Source organism: Equus przewalskii, chromosome 6, assembly GCF_037783145.1.
Source record: "Equus przewalskii isolate Varuska chromosome 6, EquPr2, whole genome shotgun sequence".
In the NCBI taxonomy this organism is placed as follows: Eukaryota; Metazoa; Chordata; class Mammalia; order Perissodactyla; family Equidae; genus Equus; species Equus przewalskii.
This window is the reverse complement of record NC_091836.1, coordinates 38850304-38865474: the sequence shown is the minus strand read 5'-3', so window position 1 is coordinate 38865474 and position 15171 is coordinate 38850304. Positions and strand designations below refer to the sequence as shown.

Below are 15171 nucleotides of genomic sequence, written 5' to 3'. Positions count from 1 at the left end.
TGGATAATTTCTTAAGTGCTCCTTAGGTCTTAAATTTTATGGTTTGTCCAGCTTGGCCTCTAGTCCAGACTCACCTCTTTTAAAGGGTCTTAGAGTTCTGAAATTCCAGCTTCCAGTCGACCTAACTTTAAAAAATGGGCTAGTTCAATGGGCATATAACAAGGCTTTAATATGAAGTTACCACGTGGTCCCCCTCTGCCCCAACATTGGCTCAAGTGGAGGAGTTTTAGGCCAGAAGAAGAGGAAGAAATGACATTGGGCAGAAGAGTTCTGTTGGGGATGGGCTGTCAGTCACACCACATGAGTAGCCCCGTCCCCATCTGGGGTTCCCTGATGCTGATGCTTTGGACATTTTAGTCAGGATGGTCAAAAACTCCTACACGGCGGTGCTTAGCCTTAGTGGAACTCCACCTGAAAATCAATTTTGTGCTGACAAAAGCCAAGGACCCCCACAGAACCTCCTCCACCACCGCTTAGGAAATCGGGGAAGAAAGAAGCCCTTCCTGGGGTCGTACAAAGAGCCCACCGGGAGCTACGTTCCCTTTGTTCCAGCATCGCACGTAAGTGTGCAGTTCTGTGATACGATAGCAAAAACTGGAACTCTAAAAGTATAATTGTTATATTTGTGTTTATTTAAACTGAGCACTTAAGAAATTGCCCACAGAAAAATGATAATTTTCTGCAATTAGTCAAGAATCTAATACACAAGGTGCCAAGTCCAGTGCAGACTGGTGTGGACTATGATCCCAGGATGCAGGACAGGACTAGCAGGGGAGGCAGAAGCGGGAGGAAGAAGGAAGAGGATCCTGACAAAGCTGAGAAAAACCGGTCTGAGTTGCCCCAATTCCTTAATGAGGAGGGATTGGAATTAATCATAAACCCACCTTGTATGTTGCTTCAAGTTTACTGTAGAGATAGACTAAACTACTTAGACTATGTTATACACAATTTATTCAGCCGTATGGGTTCAGTCATTTTCATCTAACCCTTTCTGTTGTATTTCTACAGTCTCAGGTGAAAGAACCCCTTCAGATGTTCTGAATCTTGGTCAAGTGGACCCAAAATAATTTATTGCAGTCGAGACTTTCATGCTTTGAAAGGGTGGTACAGTGAGAATCCTTACAGACGGCCCTGAGCAGGCCTTATTCCTGCATGGGTGCGCAACGTGCTGAGCTAAGTACTCGATAAAGGTAAAAAGCAAGGCAGCACTAATGACTGTGGAATCAACGCCTGGGCCTTTTTTATTCTGTAATTTCCGGAATTGCTCTTAGCCTCCCAGGAAAGCTCTACCCTGGAGGTCTGAACAAACCAGATATGTCCTCTATACCTCTGTTCATGCTGTTACCTGTGCATGAAATGCTTCCTCACTCCTTCTAACCCCCAAATCCTCTACATCTTTCTGTGCTCAGCTCAAAATATATGCCCTCTGTCATGCTCTTCCTCATGGCAACTCTCTCCCTCAGTCACGGGGGTAATTAATTAATTTCTTTCGTTGGGCTCTTGTAACTGTTATGTTTCTTTCCTATCCTAGTAGTCTTTTTTGAGGAATGTGTTATCTTTTCTTTTAATACTTTTCTCTTCATCTTGGTGTCCTTTGGAATCAGCACTAAATATCTAGATTTTTACTGGCTTTTATTTATCCTGCTTGGAACATGGTGTATTTCTTCAGTCTAGCATCTTATGTCTTTCTTCAATTCTGGAAAATTCTCAGCCATAATCTCCTTGAATATTTCCTGTCTCCCTTTGTTCTCTATTTTATGCTTTTGTATCTCTATTTTATGCTCCTGGAATGCCTAATAGACGTATGTTGCATCTGTTCACTCTGTTCTCCATATCTCAACTGCTTTTTTGTATTTCCATCCTTTTATTTCTCTCCGTATCCCTATTTCTCTTTATCTCATCTCTTTATCTTTGTATGTGTAATTTCCATTATCCTTCAGTTCACTAAGTGTCTTTAGCTATAACTGATTGACTACAGATTTTTTAAATCTCAGGGACACAGAATTAGATTAATGTTAATCTTTGGCTCATTGTATACTTTCGACACTTGTTAATGCATGGCCCTCTTTTGTTTGTTTATTATGTATCTATTCATTAACAATATAAAAAACAAAGAGACTAGAATATTAACAATAACTTATATCTACCTATGTGCTTCCTTCACATCTGGTCCCAGTGCTTCCTCTCATCCAACGTAACCACTACCCTGAACCTTGTGCTTACTATTTCTTTGTTTTAATTTTTTAAAATTATATTTTAAGAATATATGTATTCCTAAAAAGCACACTGTTAAGTTTTTGTTATTTAACTTTTAAAAACTTTGTAACCTTATAAAAGTGGTTCTGTGCTGAAATAGTGTTCTGGGACTTATATTTTCATTGAAAATTATATTGTTAAGATTCATGCATATTACTGCATGTAGCTGTAACTCACTTGTTTTGACTGCACCATAATGTTCCACTGTGTCATCGTGTGACTATATCACAGTTTATTTATCTACTCTTGTGTCAACAAGCATTGGGTTGTTTCCAGGTTTTTGCTATTATGAACAGTACTACTATAAACATAATTATATTCATGTCACTTGGGTTTCTCTTGGTTATATTCCAAGAAATGGAATCACTGAGATATAGAATATGAAATGCTCAACTTTCACAATAATGGTGCACTCTTTTTCTGGGTGGTACCAAACAAATCTGCTATGTAACCTGTCTAGTGAGTTTTTAATGTCCAGTGACAGTATTCTTCACTTGTAAACATATCATTGTGGTTCTTTAGTGAATTTTCTTTTACATTTCCAGACTGTATCCTGTCGTCATTGTAACTTCCATTCCTTCATTTACCTGTCTAACCAGTTTAAACCTCTCTATCTTATAATCTTTTTCAAATTGTGTGATTATCTTCAGTCATCGAGGTGCTAGGTCTGTTTGTTATACTTCCTCACCCCGTGTTTGTTTCTTCATGTAGTTTAGAAATTTTGGTTGTGAGCTTCTCTTCAGCACAACTTATTTCCCCTGGGGAAATCCTGGCTACTCTGGCTTAAAGTGTTTCTACAAAGTGACTTTTCAGTTGCTTCTACTGGAGCCACAGGGATTTCAGCAGTGTAGGATTTGTGCTTATGTTATGCTGAAGTCTTGGTTTGGTTTTCCTGTGTGTATGTACAGCACACATCTGGACTCCACACCCTCACGTGCAGAGGCCTGGGGTTCTGCCTTCTCATAGATGACTTTTTTGTTTTTATTTAACTCCATCCAAACCTCAAGTAGATGGCAATGTTCCTTGCCACTTCCACAGGTTGATGGTTCAAGTTTTCCTAGTTGCCTTCCCAAGGACTGGGAAGCCTTTCAAGTCACTGAGCTTTATGTAGCGATTCGATTACAGTTTCCAGATTCATGCATGCCCAAGACCAGTTATTCTATATCAGCAGAAACCTGAAGGCCAGTCCACAGTCCCTGGGGCCACGATGCGGGCTGAAAAACCTCCTGGGCTGTGCTGACATTAGCTCCTACTTTCCACTTCCTCCGGGTCTGTGTTCTTCCTTTTGTTCTTTTGTTCGGCTGGTGTTTCTATAAGTCGATGATATAAGGGGAAAAGCCCAAGTCGGTGTAGGCAGGCTTGCTTCTAGAAATTCCACTGATGCATTTCATGTGAGTATGAGCATTTATGTCATTCATCCTTGGATTTTTGTTAATTAACTCAGGGTCTCAGACTGAGGGCCAACTCCTTGAGGGCAGGCACATTTTACTCACCTTTGTCTCCTGCACATACATGACTTTTGCACCAACATCTTAACACATAATACCCCTCCAAATGTAACTCTGAAGTGCAGACAGAACGAAGGAGCAAATTAATGAATGAGTGCCGCCTGGCATCATCGTCTTACTATAGCCCCAGTTCACTTTCAAAAAAAGTCCCATTTCTAAATTTTATTCAAAGAAATCCTAAGGTATAGAAAGGCAGAGACTTGTTCACAGTCATAGAGGATCAGTCAAGGAGCAGGGCAGAAAGTTTGGGAATCCTGAGGCCTGGATAGCTGACAACCTCTCGTCTCTATTCTCCAGGGGGTGTGAGAGGACAGAACAGCTGCTGAATGAAGGCAACGTGCTGTGCACTTTACACTCGCTTTTTTGTCTCAGACCGAGTGAGCCCGGGCTTGTGAAATTTCAGGAGTGAGAACCCCTCCCAGAAAGTGGCAGAACACAGGCGGCTTTTGTGCAAACTCGCCCACTCTCTCCGCTGCCGGAGCCTCTCCTGCTCCACCTGAAATACGCCTGCTATTCCAGTCATGAATGGGCATATATAACAATACAGAGCTTATGTTCTGAGTGAGCAGCTCTGCGCACACACACCTGTGTGCCTGCGTGAGCGATGAACGCGTTACAGCCTGTGTCCCTGGGAAAGGAAAGCCGGCACTCCACGCGTAAATCGGCCTCAGCACTTACCGATCACACTGAAGCTGTTTATGTGTCTGCCTCTCCCACTAAATTGTGAGTTGCTTGAAGGTAGGTATTATGTCTTCATCATCGTTGCACCCTCACTGCCAAGTGAGGTTGACTCAGATTATCACAGATGAAGCATGGGACAAGATGCCCCCAAACAGTCCAGCTGCTTTTCTGGGCCATGATCTGTGTCTCTCACGTTAGCCCAAGTCTCTGAAGATGCAGTATCTCCCTTACTCTTCTTTCCAAGAAGCAGAGTAGATGCCAAACGAACCGCCTCCCTCCTTGCTTAGCTTAATTCTCTATCAACTTTGTAGGTGGGTCTTAAGTGGGCCTATTCCAACCTTTGAGAGCTAGAACCAGTTTGAGGCTTCTTCATGAGGTGTGTGGCAATGGTGTCCCCAAATAGCTTGGGGTGATTAAAGAAATCGGTCTTTGAGAGCCTCCTCCCTGTTTGTCCTCTGAGCCTTGGGAGTGGGCCCCACCAGGCTTCGCCCCAGCCCTGGCCTCTCTCTGCCCAGGGCTACGAGGTTCTCAGAATCAGAATCATCGCATTCTGAGTGTGTGAAAAGAGCAAAGGGAATATGAGTCAGAGAAATAATTCCTAGGGCCAACCTCACCCTAGAATTGTTCATTAAAATGGGGAGCTAGAGAGGGGGGAACGAGCCCTTTGCCAAAGTCTCCACACTGTTCCAACTTGCCTTTGACTCGAAGGCACAGCATATACTGACACCGGGCTGACAGACCGAGAAGGGCTGATTTACGGAGCATCATCTGTCCCAGGAAGATAGCAAACATTGTAAATTGAGGCTGTAAAGTGCTTATAAATTATATGGGATGATCCTGCACCTCTCTCTGCCCAGTACCCTAGAGTAAATTTCCAACGGGCAACACGCCCTCCTAAGAGGCAGGCCAGAGAATGTCTCTTCTGTACAGATGCCATTAGGTCAGTCAGAGGAAGAGCCGAGCAGTCACTGTGTTCTTCAAGGCAGGAATCTTGAGTTCACCAGGGAATTTCATAATAGCTCCTGCTCTGTGTCACCCAGATTTAGGGGCTTCCGTCAGTACCAGGGATTCTGTTGTTTAAGATGAGCGTGGATAGACAACTCTGGTTTTCATAGCCTGGCCCTAATAGCACAAACCTCTGAGTTTCTACAAACTTTTTTCGGGTGGTCTGCCCAATGAGTATGGCCTCAGCCACTCCTCTAGAACTCTGGAGTGTGTTATATGTTTCCCTTACAGCAGTAACTCCAGAATTTCTATAGAAGAGAGTCTTAGGGGAACAGTCATATGTTTCCCTTACAGCAGTAACTCCAGAATTTCTATAGAAGAGATCTTAGGGCAACAGTATTGGCAGTGGAGGCCAGGGAATTTGTCTTAAAGCTGGGCTTTCATGCACTATGTGATCAGCTGGTTGGAAATGATCAACAGAAAGGAAACAAACATAAAAATATGATGAATGAAAAAAATATATACCATGTTTGCATCAATGAGATACTCCTTTGGACACAAAATCTTGGATTTGTTTTTTTCTTTCTTATAGTCAGTCAAGTATTCTAGTTGTATTTTATAGTGTTTGCTTTTGCTTAGTTTCTTCCTTCTAGATTATTTAGTGACCTCATCAGCCTGGGAATTTAAAATACATACCTCATGATTATTTATTTAGCTGCAATTTACTTGTTTGCTGCCTTAATTTGTTGGGACTCTGGGTATGGGGTTGATGCAGTTTGGTGTGGAGCAGGTAATATTGGCCCCACCAGTGTTCCGTGGCTCCTCAGGACCCTGGAGGGAATACTGTTGTTTTAGAATTAGCCTGACTGTACCTCTAGGAGAAGCATAAAGGATCAGAATGAAGCCAAACAGGGAGACTTTCAATAGGATAAGAGAGCAAGTTTCCTTTCTGGATTTCAATTTCCTACAAAATGAATAAGTTGGCCTAGATGACTAAGGTCTCTTTCTGCCAGCTCTATCTAGCTATCCACCCATCCATCCTCAGCAGGTTGGGTTATGGGGCCTATTACTTGGGTTATTTTCATTTCTCCCATCTATCTACCATAATCCCAGACTGAGTTCTTTTGTGCCTCCCTGACCTCATGTTCCCCAGTTGCAAAACGGGGACCCTTACATTGGCCTCTCTTCTACCCATAAGCATTGGCAAGGAGTCTGAGTATCTCAGACAGGAAAGGTGATTTGGCCCAGTCCTTCTGGAAGAATTTCCAGAGCACAGTCAAATCTAGGGAATAAGATACACACAAGCACAGGTGGACACTTCCTCTCTTTGGAGGAGGAAAATGAAGAGAAGGAGAGTAGCTTGAACATGGGACCACCCAGGACAGCCTGGACCACAGCACTGGCACCAGGGCTCCACCCACCTGCCCCCATGGGACCTTGGTACTCTTACATTTACGTGGTATTACAGCAGGAAAGTCTGCAGAGATCAGCTCCTCAATCATAATTTTGGAGGATGAGCTGTGATCAACCTTTATTAAGCCTGAGGCCATCTTTTTCCTTCAAAAGTTAATCCAAAGAGAATCTGTTAAGTGTACAAATTCAGAGCCAAACTAGATGAAAAACACGGATGTGGCATCTTCTCTCTTAGAATTTTTAATCTAAATTAAACAGCACAAACTCACAATGGAGAAATAAATCCTGGACAGCCTTCAAGAGCATTGAGTCCAAAATTGATATTGATTATATCCCGGCCACGATTAGGGGCTTTAGATGCCCTCTGGATGGCGTGAGGACTGTGGTTTTGGATGTGGGGCAGTGCTCTCAGCAGGAAAAATCAGCATGTCATGCCAGTTAGTTAGGAAAGTTTCCGTGCTGGAGGGAATTCTAGGAAGTCAACAAGGTTGACTTGATGTGGCAACTTGGGAGGAGAAGAGGTGGTGCCAGCAAGTAGTTGAAGGCAGAGTGGATGAGCTCCTACAATGAGGACCAGCATTTCCCAGAGCTTTAAAGTACATGGCTGCTTGAATTGAGAAGCTGCTGAGTTGACTCTCTTTCTCTCATTATTCAGATGTCTCTGGAAATCCATTTCCTCCAGGGGACCTTCCCAGGATGTGTCCAGTCAGATCCAGTATCTTCACCTTTTGCATGTGGTATTAGAATTCGAACGGAGGTGTTAAATTTGCTCTCCCTCTTTTTAAATTATTTTATTGAGGTCATATTGGCTTGTAACATTGTATACATTTCAGACAGACGTTATTATATTTCAGTTTCTGTATAGACTGCATCGTGTTCACCAATAGTGTAGTTTTTATCCGTCACCATACATATATATGTTCTCTCTACTTAAATCAGCACTGGCCTCTGGCACATATTTACATTTTAGTGGCTTAGTAAATGATACTCACTGTGTTCTTTCAGCAAGCAGGCAATACACATCACATAGCCACAGAATGTTACAGAAGGGAGAAGGGTTAACATTCCAGCCCACTCATTTCACAGTGAGAACGCTGAAGTACTGGCGACTTTGTAAAACTTGCCTAGTCAGCGACTTTGGGAACACGAATGTCACGTTTGTCGGTGCAGCGCTGCTGTTCCACGGCCCTGGGTCTGCTCTGCTTTCCTGATGTGCTCCATCCCAGCCTCCCTTCCCTGTCCCAGGCAGCCTTGAGTGCCTCTGCCGTCCCTGTCCCCTGGTATTCACCCCCAGCACTTTCAGATCCCCCTGTTTGGCTCCACCATGGGGGCAGCCGAGTAGAAGGAAAAATTGGACTTCAGCAGATAGAGTGGAAGGGAGGAGAGAGAAAGAGGAAGAAAAGAAAACCTGCAGACAAATGAAACTTGTCTTGTGAACATAAAGTGAATGAGATTGATGACCTTGATTGTACTGATTCTGAAGGCGATTCACAACAGGAACTCCAGAGATGTTCAGATCTAGGCAGCCACTTCCGAAAGACGCTATGAATTTGGATCTCTATGTTCCAGTGTGCTTATGGAGAAAAGGAGCAGCTCTTTAGCTTATAAGTATTCTAACTATTCACTCTTTTAGAGACTTTTTTTTTTTTTTACTGAAAGTACATTTTTCCATTAGAGATTCAATTCAACTACAGCTGCAAAAGGATTATTTCTGGACTCCAGACCAACCTAATGATGTAAATTAGTGAGTCTGGCTCTATTCCAGCCCAGGATTGGAGCATTCTTGACACTCTGAGACAGTGTAATAGGAGATAAAATGATGCATACTTCAGTGCAAACAAAGGTTAGGTCATGCATTTTAAAACTAATTTTCTTTTTAAAGTTCGCCTAGCATAAGATAAGGTATAAGGTAGGAGTTAGTGCTTATGGAGCAGCAGTTCAGAAAGCAAAACACAGAATTCAAATATCAAATGACCAGTTATTTGTTGCTTTGTACATTTGCTGGATGCAAGCAAATTTGCACCAACAACTTGGCAGCAGAAGCATACACTCCTGGGTTTATTTCTCAAAAATCATCAAAAACTCCTAAGTTCCCTCGAAAGTTTTATTTACAGATTCCTATCAGAATGTACCCAAAGATTTTCTAGAAAAATGCAATTTCATTTTCTATTCATTGTGGTAAGTATAACAAAAATCCTTAAGCAATGGTTGTGTTCTATATTGCCCTGTTTGGCGTCTGTAAAGCTTTATACTGACTTGTGTATATATGCATAATTTGCGTTTAGTTACTTATGGCATTTGTGATCATTTTCTACAAAAAGTTGGTCATTCAGCTGTAGGTAATGCAGGTGGCTTAGTTTCTACTGGAAACTCTGAGTCAGCTTACATCATTTTCACTTATAGCACCTTTGCCAGGAATGAAAGAGTGCAAGACTGCCCTGTTCTTTCCCAGGTCTGTAGAGGCCTGTTGGTTTTAGTGGGTTATGTGTAGGACACAAGGATGTGACTCACTTATCCACTTAACAGTCATAAAAAAGTACACAAACAACTCAGCTTCGGTCAGAACACTCACTGTATGGACCATACTGAATGTGCATTACTATTTAGTTTTTGTGATTTTTACAGGAAAATGGGCATTGCCTAGTGAACAAACAAAATAGCTATTAAGTTCAATATCATTAATGTAATTAACGTAACCGTTTTCAGTGGTCACAGGACAAGAGTGCTGAACTATGTGTTGTCAACTGAGCGTCACTGACGTCCCCTTCCGAGGTCTTCCTGCTTTGTAGAAGAGAAGCTCGTAGCTGCATTTCCCAGAATCTCTTCCCTGTGTGGCTCCAGGAAAGATCATCCAATGGTAGGCACTTACATGAAGAAGAGGGAAGAGAAGGAGAGACCATTATTTCCAGAGGCAGATACACAGAGAAATGCAAGTTGTAACAGCTTTCAGATGGACTTTTTGAGAATTACCTATAGGCTGAGATAGTTGGTGGGAGCCTCTAGAGATGCATAAGTGTGGTAGTTTCCCAGGTGAGCTCTTGAGAATCAGTGCTTTAGTGCTGCAGGCTGACGGCATTAACAATGGCTTTCTTGATCTTTGCTTCCCCAATGGTCGCGTAAGCCTTACTTTCCCATCTTAAAACTCTTAATACTTGGAATGTACAGAGTAGCTTCTATTTTCCTGATAAAACCCTGACTGGGACAATAAGTAATGACAAAAAACTTTAATACAAAATTAGAAAAAACAGAGTGGATGAGAGAACTGTATTGTGTTATAGGAACACCTATGAAGGGACCGTAATCCATAATTGGGGGATAGAAGAAGAGAGACTGCCTAGAAGGTGGCCTCTGAGCTGAGACTTGAAGGATAAAAGTGGGTTAGATAGTCAAAGTTCACGGTGCAGAGGAGATGGAGGTTGGCTTCAATTTGTGCCAAGACCTGGAGGCCAGACAGAGCTTAGAGAATGTTTTGATAGGTGCCCCATTGGAGGAGGGGTGGGGGGTGGTAATCCTTAAGGGCAGCAGGGAGATATTGCAGACTTTTAAATAGTAGAGTGTCATGATCAGGTTTATGATTTCAAATGGTCACTCTGGCTTTAGGATCAAGAAGGGATTTCAAGAGAGCAAGACTGAATGTGGGGATACCATCTAGGAGGCGGTAGTAATGGCCCATATGCCATAGATGTCCATAGGCTGGACTTGGGTGTTGCCAGTGGGGATGGAGAGATGGTAGCAGATACAGGAAAAGCTTAGTATATGACTGGTGGAAGGGCAGAGACTGGGAAAAGTCAAGGATGACTCATGAGAGGGATTACACGGCTTGCCGAAGGTCTCAGAGCTCGGAAGCAGTGGAGTCAGGATTCCAACCTAAATTTGTCTAACTCTGGGCCCTTTGCTTTTAACTTGAAACACTATAGCATACAAATCAGAACATGGTTACAGATGTTCAATTTTTAAAAAATAATTAGAATGAGGTGCTTGTGTCACACAAAATAACACAGTGGTTCTGCTGGACTCTCTTCTTCTCCTATCCTATATTGTATTGTTTCCTAGTAGATTTAAGTTATTTTTATCAGCTTTTCCTCTATATTTGTGCAAATGTTGTTGTAATTAAAGGAAAAGGGGTAAAGAATATCTCTCCCTCTCACTAAAATTTTGGTTTCAATTTATAGTAAAACCAAAAGGCATTTCTGCTTTCTTTTTGTTTCTTCTTCTTCTTCTTTTTTTTTTGCTGAAGAAGATTAGCCCTGAGCTAATATCTGTGCCAATCTTCCTCCACTTTATGTGTGGGTCACCACCACAGGATGGCTGACGAGTGGTGTAGGTCCACGCCCAGGATCCAAACCCGAGAACCCAGGCCACCGAAGCAGAGCACGCTGAACTTTAACCACTATGCCACAGGGCTGGCCCCTCTGCTTTACTTTTTGAAGTGTATAAATCTGTAGCTCTGGAAGTTCTAGAGGCTAAAAGAGAGAACCAGCTGTCAGATTTTGTTTGCCAAAGTGACTAAGATAATGTATAAGGTTGGGAAAGCTGCAAAATAATTATCCCACATTGCTCCCAACGCCCACCACTTTTGTCATATTTTAGATGTATTAAACAAGTCAGAGATAGTTGGAAACAAATCCTGGCTTGCCCGTGATTCTAACTCCTATCTATTTGCTGCTGAGTCTTGAGCCTTCGTCTCCAGAACAGCCTCTTTGCTGAACTCCAGACAACAGAGGACATCCCCAGCCCAATGACTCAGGCTCCTTAAACTTCGCACATCCTCACAATCTCACCACCCAACACTGCTTTTCTTCTTGAAATCTTCATCAATTAAGTCAACAAAGCCAGATGCTTCAAAGTTATTTTAGAGTTCTTTCTCCTCCACTCCTCACATCTAATCAGCCTGTAAATCCGGATGATTCTACGTCTTAAATACCTCTTTATTATTTTCTTTCCTCGCCACTTCCACTACGGCTGCCTCGGGACAGGCCAGTGTTTCTGAATTCTTGACAGATAGTAATTTTTGTGATGCAGAAACAAGAAATTGGAATTCCCCAAATTGTGTTATTCTGTATTTTTCATAACACTTTACTTACCTGTTTTTAAGTAATAAAGATTGACCACAATGATAAACAATGAATAGTTTTCCTGTGATAGGGTTATACTAAATATTTGAAAGATCTTTTTGTAAAGGAGAAAAAGATATAATAATGAATGCTTATAACTATCATGAACGAAAATACTGTGACAAAATTATATATTTCAGTAACATGAAAAATGACCTCTACCTCATACAGATACTTGATAATAATTAGGAGATAAAATAATTAAAGAAGGGGATGTTAACACAAAATAAATGCCAAGTAAAAGTCGTTAAAAAAATTGAAAAATATTACAAATATTTAATATTTAAAAATTGTTCCTAAAATTATAAGGCACCCAAATATGAATTTCACTGTTCAGTAGTCTTGCTCTGTCTTGGGACAAGCTTTCCAGATGTAGAAAAATGTCTTTCCTCCTGTGCTGAGGCTGGTTGAACTGGTTGGCTGAAGATGTTTTGAAAAGCGTCTTCAAGCTGGGTGTGAGGAAACATGTTGCTTCCAGAAAGCTCATTTCCTTGTTTAAAAATGAAAATATTTTTCCTGCTTGCCCTGATTTTCATTTTGCCTTTGACATAGACGTTGTTTGCCTAAATTCAAATTTTAGATCAGTTTCTGGTCTTTTATTAGAGCATTATATAACAACATTAATCTATTCTCCTCTTTGTATTTCTTTCACCAAAATATTTGCAAAGAATATAGCTTACGGCGAATATTTAAACACTGGAAATGCCATCGAACATTTGGCAGCATTTAATAAGGTAACCTTCATACCTCTTAACAACGTCAACAGCACCCACAGGATTGCATGTCCAAATTGCCCATTTAGGGACCTACTCTGTTTTCAAAACGAATTTTTAGCACAACACTCACAGAATTTGCATAAAGTATACTATGTATTTAAACTTATTAATATTTATTTTATTTGCAAGAATGACTTATCATTACCAGCAGACAAGGCTACAGAAACACATTTATACCACGTCAATCGCCATGAGCAAGACTGACTGATGAGATGGTGAGTTCTTCTCTCCTACACGCTCCACCCCAGTTCCCAGAAACCTCAGCTTTAAGATTCGACTCTGTGGCTCAGTGTTTCCTGCTCTTGCTTTTGACTTGATGTTCAGTGGATTTCTTTGAGCCAGTGAAGTCTCTATGTTAATAGTGAAGCACCAATTCTTCCAGGAGAATTATGATAATTTCTCTCATTTTTCTGATTTCTTAACTATTATTATTATTATTATTATTATTATTATTGCTATCATTTAGGTTCATGATTTAGAAAAACATAAAATTTCTCAAGAAATGTCAGGAAGGACTTCCCAAATGGAAATGCTAGTATAGATCCCCATAATCTCTTAGTCAAATGATCACTTTACTGGTCTCTGACCTCTTGCCATGTATCCTTTCAATCCATCCTCCCCATTGCTTATTCTGTAAAATGGACATTTACTTAACAAATTGTATTGTAATTAAAAAAGATCCTGTATTTCCCACTTGACTGCAAATTTCTTAAAAGCAGGGATTGAGTCTTATTCAGTTCTTGATCTCTAATTTTTGGCAACAAATTGACATATTTTAGGTCCTCAATAAATCCTTGATAAATTTAGATGAATTAAACTGAATTTATTTGAAATAGAAAGATAGTGAGGACTTCTACTTCTGGAGACCTGGTGGGCTGAACAAGACACCTCCCTCACTACAAACACCCAGAAATTCTAGATGATGTATAACTAAAAAAATTGAAAACAGAGCTGAACTTAGAAGAAAAAGCAAGAAAGTTTTTAGGTACTACAAACAGACAGACAGACAGACAAAGGGGAAACAAACAAAACCCTGAAAGTCAGAGCTATAAGCACTAAAGTTGACATTGCAGGGGTTGGGACAGAGTAGAGGTGGCAGGGTGTGAGGGGGAATCGTGAGGGAGTCTGGAGGGATGGTAAAGTTTCAGACCCAGAATTAAGCTTAGGTTTTTATAACCATGAAAAGATAGAAGGACATTTATGAAGATGGCAAAAAGCCTGTCACTCTCAGGAATGCTGAGTGAAAAGAACATTTCTTTTATGAGAAATTTAAAGGCCAAGACTGCACCATGAATAGGATAGGAGTCTAAAGGTTATTGAATCCTGTGGTTCAAGAATCCCAAGGCTGAGAAATTAACATAAAATTTGGAACTTGGCCGGTGATAACTGTAACTTGTTTGGCAAAGTAAATGTAGGACCACTCTAGAAGGATTATCTCCATATCTCAGGTTATACAGAACTTCATAGAAAGTACAGACCCACTGAAGATGAACTCACAATTAAAAATTACAAAACACACAAGGAAATTATCATGAATAAGAGCCAGCAAACACATTTTGAAAAAATTTCACTTAAAAACTGTACATACAGAAAAGTTAAGAGAGTAAATCCTACCAGTTCTCATTACAAGGAGAAAAATTTTTCCCTTTTTCCTTTCTCTTCTTTTTTTAGTATCTATATGAGAAGATGGAGGTTAGCTGTACCTATTGTGGTAATCATTTCCCGATATAAATAAATCAAACTATCATGACAAACTTAGATGTAGATGTATGCCAATTATTTCTCAATAAAACTGGAGAAAATCAAATATTTATAAAGATAAAAGAAAGAACAGAAATGATAAAGAAAAAACACACTATTTTAAAAGAAAAGGCAAAAAGTAGAATTTCTGAAAATGAAAATAAGTCGTTGAGATGAAAAATTCAATGAACTATTAAAATGACAGATTTAATATAGTTGGAGAGAGAATTAGTGAACTAGAATACAGAGCTGAGAAAATTACTCAGAATATCTACAAAGGAACAACTCAACTGAAATCAACTTCTTATGAGCAATAACAGATGAGAAGACAATGGACTAATATCATCAAAAGGATGAGGAAAAAATACAGGCATGCCTCAGAGATATTGCCTGTTCAGTTCCAGACCACAGCAATAAAGCAAATATCACAATAAAGCTAGTTGCATGATTTTTTTTTGGTGTCTCATTGTGTATAAAAATTATGTTCACACTATACTGTAGTCTATTAAGTATGCAATAGTATTACATCTAAAAATACAATGTACATACCTTGATTAAAAAAATACTTTATTGATATAAAATGCTAATCACCATCTGAGACTTCAGTGAGTTGTAATCTTTTTGCTGGTGGAGGGTCTTGCCTCAATGTTGATTGCTGCTAACTGATCAGGGTGGAGGTTGCTGAAGGCTGGGGTGGCTGTGGCAATTTCTTAGAATAAGACAACAATGAAGTTTGCT

The 15171-nt window shown here is 40.5% G+C and overlaps 1 long non-coding RNA gene across 1 annotated transcript; it reads left to right on the top strand.

The window, feature by feature from the left end:
• Positions 1-4222: 4222 nt before the first annotated feature.
• On the top strand, positions 4223-13386 carry LOC139083889 (uncharacterized). Its single transcript, XR_011540961.1, has 2 exons — positions 4223-4502; positions 9510-13386. It is a non-coding gene; the product is annotated as an uncharacterized lncRNA (long non-coding RNA).
• The last annotated feature ends 1785 nt before the right edge of the window (positions 13387-15171 follow it).